The sequence below is a fragment of the Oxyura jamaicensis genome, chromosome Z (assembly GCF_011077185.1).
Source record: "Oxyura jamaicensis isolate SHBP4307 breed ruddy duck chromosome Z, BPBGC_Ojam_1.0, whole genome shotgun sequence".
Classification (NCBI taxonomy): domain Eukaryota; kingdom Metazoa; phylum Chordata; class Aves; order Anseriformes; family Anatidae; genus Oxyura; species Oxyura jamaicensis.
In genome coordinates, this window is record NC_048926.1 from 15,259,113 (window position 1) to 15,265,509 (window position 6,397).

A 6,397-nucleotide genomic window follows, 5' to 3' on the forward strand; every position below is an offset into this window, starting at 1 on the left:
CTCATGAAGAGGAAACAAAATAAGAATGTGAAGTGAAAAACACTTGCTGCACTTTAAAAATCAGGGCAATAAAGCTGGAGAACGTTCTCTCCAATACACCTAGAAGGCATGCAGAAGGACAGAAAGCTAAATGCATAAGTCTAAATGCATAAATGATCCTATGACTGCAATTATAGTAATAATTAACAATAAATGATTTGTGGTTGTATTCCCTTTTTCATTGCAAAGAGTTTGTGATGTCTTGCTTGCAAATGCTTTAGGTTAATGATGAAATTTCTGTTGATTGTTTAACACAGTTATGTGCTTGAGGTAAGTTACAAAATACCTACTTAAGGGATCGGGCAGGGTTTCAGGCATCTAGTTCTCTTGAAACTCAATGCAGGGCTTCAGTTTCCACCATTCAGGCAAATCATTGTGCATTTAGCAGCTCAGGCACTGCCTGAGGCTTGCAGTGTGGATCATACATGAAGCTGGTCTTAGGAAATTAAATGACAGAATGGGTGCTTTTTCAGCAGCACATGTAGTTTGGTGTCTGCTCCATCTGTGCGCCTGAAAATGGAGTACGTAAGCTGCTGTTGTAAATGGCACAGTTACAGTCAATGTGACACATCGCACACATGGTCTTGCATGGATGGGTGGAATGCTGTGCTAGAAAGAAAAAAGTTATTGAAGATTCTCCCCTAGATACCAGGAATAATTATTTCTAGGTTGTCTGCTTTCCCATTTTTTACTGCACTCAGTATTATCTGTCTTAATTGCATGTGGGATGTTACCCTGATTGTCTCCAAGTTCCAAAGTAAATTTTCATCTGTGGTTAACATTTTATGAACATATCAGTCAGACTTTATTTCTCCTCAGCAATAATATAGTCCATAGGTCTACAGTTTTATAGGAAGATGATGTGGCCTGAAAGAAGGAGTAATCTAAAATTATCTGTTAATATTCCTGGGTGTATAACACAGGGAACAGCAGAACTGATAGTGCACTAGTTTGGAAACTTTTCTGCCAGTTTAGCTTTTATCCTTTGCAAACTCTTTAGATTTTCATGGATCATTAAATAGTACGGGAAAATCACCATGTTTCACTTCCTCTTGTTCACTGTTGCTTAACAAATAAACTCAAAACAAAACAATTTTTTGCAAATCAGGCTACGGAAGATTTCCTTGTGAAAATCTGGGTTACACATGAAGATGTAGTATATACACAACATCCTTACAAACAATGTGTATGTGTATTATTTCTAGTCATGGTGCACTTATACAAAAATGGATTGTGTTTACTTTAAGAACAAACACAGGTAACATTTTAACTTCTTTTTTTTTTTTTTTTTTTTTTAACATTTTTCTGAAGAGGTTTCCCAGCCAAACACTAATATAGCCAATGCTGTTGAATTTTATGCTGTGATAAAATGAAAAAAATCACAAAGTACTTAACACCTACTGTTCCTTTAGCACTAAATCACTATGCAATCCTTTTAGGAACGCTTCTCATAATTCTGCAAAAGTCACTATGGTTTATGGAACTGATAAACCCATGAATTCTTGTATTTGTTCTTTCTCCCAGAAATCCAAAATAATATAAAAGAAAATATTAGGATTAAAAGAACTCAACAGTCCTCTCCCAGCATTCACCAGACGCTGATTTCACTAGTCAGCTAACTTTCCTGGGGTTACAAAAGTATGGAACTTACACCCAGCAGACCGGATTTGGCATGGAGCTCGTAAGGCGGCAGGCAGTACTGAGTAGACATAAATGCACATCCTGTACTAGCTGTGCACTTCCTCTTAAGACATAAAGATAACAAAGGAACAAGCCGATGTCCTTGTGTCACAGATGCACGGTTTAAGGATTTTTAGTACCAGTTCACAATTCAGCATGTTACAGTTTAAAGTATTACATTTTACAGTTATCACTAAAATTTTGACTTCCATTGGCTCCTTACATCTTCCCTTTGCTCCTGAGACAGCAATGGAATGAGGAGAATTATCAGAAGAGCCGTTTATCATTTTGTCGGAGGCACAGCCCATATTTATTTTCCTTTACAAAATTCAGACAGTCACTGGCATTGTTTCACTATGCATACCTATCAAAGGGGTTCTAGAGACATGTTTTTCTCTTGTGTAACAGCATACATCTGCCTTGCTCTAGGCATGACATTAAAGCCCTTTTATGCACGGAACAAGCCATTGTGCAATGGAAACATGCTGAGTCTTCTAACATAGGAAAGATTTCTTACATATGATTGCTATCGTTACAGAAATAAGCAGTTATTTCATAAGGCTTTTTAAGTATAAGAGAACAGAAAAGGCCACATTATAGCTATCTGAATTCCTTCTCTACCTGGATGAATCATTTGGTCATGATCAGGACATTGTGGTAGTATATCTGGGTGTGTACAAATACACTAAGCAATTTTCACAAACATTTGAGGAGCCAGACAGGACTCTGCAGCATGCTCAGTATAGGTCAGGCTGCTGGGTAGACAGCTTTGGACTAGATAACCTAATGGTCCCTTTTGGCCTTCATTTATAATCTGAATCAACTGCTTTTGGGAAATAGTTATTAGCTCAATCTGGCACATCAGCACTCCTTCTGAATTCTTGTTCTCACATCTGCGGTTTATTAATTCCCTCATTTCTTCAGACAAGAGGATTTTTTAATTAAATAAGAAAGTATGTGATTCAAACTTCTACCTTAAAAAGGGTATAAAATTTTTCTATAATTAGTTTAGTATTCATTTTTCTCTGTTTGCTACTTTACAGATCTCCCTGGGAAAGGCTGACAACACTCAGTTTAGCTGACTTGTTCAGCACTGTTGTTTAAACTCAGAACTGCTGTTCTGAGCTGGAGAACTTCTATGCTTCAGTATTATGCCCAAAGTCAGTGGAATGTTGTGTCCAGAAGGCTTATCAGGCTATCTTAGTGAATACAGATGTTTCCAGTGGTGTGAATCAAGAGAAAGAAAAAAAAAAAATAAAAAATAAAGGAAGAAAAAAAAGAGAGAGGGAGAGAGAGGGATTTTTTAGTCATAGAAATGGCTAATACGGATTGAACTAGGGATACGAATAAAGATCATTTGCATGTTTGTTTAACACACTATAAACCAGGTTATTTTGAGATTTATAACTTGTCACCCAACCCTATGGAAGACAGACAGATTCTTTATAGATCCTTGGCAGAATGAGGACAGGCCACACGGTTCTGGTTATAATTAGAGATCTATATTAGAGAAGAAAGAAACTGACAATCAGCATAGCTTCTTGTCTACAATTTGTAGTACTTAGCATAGCCTGCAGTTGCACAGAATTTCTAGAACTCTCAGTTACAGAGTCACTTTTTTTCAGTCACCTGGCAGATCACGTCGAATCCTTATCTATCAGTTCACATTACAGTCATAACCTAGACTCAGGCTTTACGTAAAAGAACGTGTCACTCACTCAGTCCTGGGAGGAAGAAGACAATGGTGGAAACATCCCTGGCCACCAGGGGATCATGGGTTGTGCCGTCCAGGTGTGGCTGCAGTCTAAGGCTTGCTGCTGCCTGAATTTTACAGACGGTGTTCCCTGTGCTGTTGTACTTCCCCAGTTCCAGGACGAGTGTCACCATCTCCAGGTAACACAGCAGCTGGGTACTGAGAATGCTGATGGGCTTAGCCACCCTGTCAGAGGGTGTCCCCACACCCAGACAGGAGAGAGAATGGGGCAAGGGTACACATTAACAGCCTGCTTACATATTAGAGGTATTCACCTTATGGCTGGTTGTGCTAAGCACACTGCCAGGGGCCAGGAGACGGAGACACCGGTCACACAGCTGAGTCATACCATTCTGTGACATAACTCTCCAAAACCTAGAGGTATGCTAAGCAAACACCACACACACCTCTGAGAAAAAGGAGAGCCTGAAAAGTTACAGTTTGAGCAGTCTAATTTCATATTTGAAAAGTTATTAGAAAAAATATATAAATTGTCTATTCAAAAGCTTCCATGTAATCTGACAGAACAATTAAAAGGGTGAAGCCATAGGAAAAAAAAAGTAGGAAAGAAACATTACAGAAGATGCTTTAGAAAAAAAAGCAAACAGTCAGGAAATTTAATTAATTAATTGATTAATGAAAAATAAGCAAAGCATCAACCTCACCTGGATAGGCAGAAGATATTGAAAAAAATAAATGATTTTTAATTACTGTGTAGTGGTTTGGTCCTATAGTTGTAATTTCAGCAATATTTTAATTTCAAACTATTGAAGATACAGTACTTCAACCAAAATTAGTCTTACAGTTGTTCAAAGTGAAGCTGTAAATGCATGAGGCATCAACATTCCTAATGTACTCCCATATACCAGAAAAGAATGGCTGTGTCATTCTAGAATGAAATTTCTTCTAGACTGAAAACAATAGGCTGAACAGACCTACTAACACAAGAAAAAATACATATTATTATATTAGCAAATCCATCAGGCAATAGCATGAGGAAGTAAAAGGAACATAAATTTTACTTCAAAGTTATTTGTATTGCATTACAAACCACCAGTATCAATAAAACTGACACTCGTTCTCTATTGTTGCATTATAAAACAGTGCACAGGCACCTAGGAGTTTATATATTAAAAAAGACTACATAAAACTAAATTTGAACCTGACAGAATGGCTATTACTTTCATCTTGCTTGATGTGGTACGATTTCTATGCTGAACAGATGTGTTACCTTCATAAGCATTTTCCCTTTTAGTGGAGGATGAACATGTTGAAGCAAATCACATAGATTTTGCACTCGGGAAAAGTGCTGGAGAAGGTCATAAAACATGTTCATTCACAGGAATAATGTGGGCAACCCCATAAGAACATTCAGCCATTGCAGCTATGATTGACATAAAGGCTTTCAAAGGGATGTCAAAGTGTCTGTTTTGTCATCCTAAATGCTAATGGTGTTTTATGTGGAGGAATACATTTTTACCTGCTGGCAGCCCACGAAGCCTGGCTGGCTGCAGATACCCCTGGTGATGACAGCCTAGAGGAGAACTCTGGGCTTCACGGTGCCCACGTTCAGCTGTGGCAGCAGAGGAGATGTTCTCTGCCAGCAACGCTCCCTTGCCTTTTCTCCCAGGGTGCAGTCCAGAGCCTGTGCACAAACCTAGGGATAACAAGGGCGCCCAGCAGATCTGCTGGCTGTGCGGGATGCTGCTCAGCTGCTTCCCTCGTGCTCAGCGAAGCAGCATTGCAGCGGCCGCACGCTGCTACAGTGGTAGAGCTGGTAACAGCGAAAGCGTGGCTTGTACCTACTTTCCATGCTGCCTTCATCCACAGCACCGTTCAGTTTTAACAGCAAAAGAAAACCTGTGTGCTGCTCCTGCCCTAGGTGTGGCGGTGGCCTCGGTGAGACCTGCACCACTGGGGACAAAGGTGCAACAGCCCAGGCCCTGGCTTGTGGGACACTGTGGCGGATGGCACCAGGTCACATACACTGTGACACGAAGCCCTCTGGAGCAGGGAGTGCGTCTGCACGGCTCTGGCACCCCAGGGTGCTCTATGGCAGGGGAGAGTGCTGCAGCCCCTCTGCTGGGGTGGCAGTGTGGGGGGCCTCATTGTGGGGCTGATGGCACTTGGGGGCCTGGGGGTGGACGGCTGCCTTTCACCCCCTCTCACCCCATTTAATTGTGCTTTCCCTTCATGAGGAGTGGCTGAGGGAACCGGGGTTTAGCCTGGAGGAGGCTCAGGGGAGACCTGCTCTCTCTACAGGTACCTGAAAGGAGGGTGTGCAGAGCTGGGGGTCAGCCTCTTCTCACAGATAACCAGTGACAGGACTAGAGGGAATGGCCTCAAGTTGTGCCAGGGGAGGTTCAGGCTGGGAATGAGGAGACATTTCTTCTCAGAAAGAGCAGTCAGGCGTTGGGATGGGTTGCCCGGGGAGGTGGTGGTCACCATCCCTGGGGGTGCTCAAGGAAGGGTTGGACGTGGTGCTTGGGGACATGGTTTAGTGGTGACATTGGTGGTGGGGGGTGCTTGGGCCCGGTGACCTTGGAGGTCTCTTCCAACCCCCACGATCCTACGGTTCTAGGACCCGGGCGCCCCACATCCCCCAGAGGCAGCGCGTAATGGCGGCTCCCTCCCCCCGCACTACATTTCCCAGCGTGCACTGGGCCGCCCGCCCCCCAACCCCACCCACCCCCGCCCCCCACCCGCGCGCCCTGTTGTGTGAAAGGTGACGCCGCCGTCACTTCCGCCGCGCGGTGCAGGCCGGGAATGCGAGTCGCGATTGGCCGGCGCCCGCCCCGCTTAGCAGCGTGCCGGGCAGCAGGAAGCGGCGGCGGCGGCGCGGGCGCGGCGGGGCGGAGCGCTGCAGGCGGTGAGTACCGGCCCGCGCCGCCTCCCCACCCCGCGGGGCCCGCGCGCCGCCGGGCC

At 43.7% G+C, this 6,397-nt stretch overlaps 1 protein-coding gene across 2 annotated transcripts in view; it reads left to right on the top strand.

Annotated features, from left to right (window-relative positions):
* The first annotated feature begins 6,207 nt into the window (after positions 1-6,207).
* Positions 6,208-6,397, top strand: part of ZNF131 (zinc finger protein 131) — a 19,553-nt gene continuing 19,363 nt past the window's right edge. For both annotated transcript variants that reach the window (XM_035310847.1, XM_035310850.1), the window contains exon 1: positions 6,208-6,341. The gene's annotated coding sequence lies outside the window, so the exon portion shown is untranslated. The remainder of the gene's footprint in view (positions 6,342-6,397) is intronic.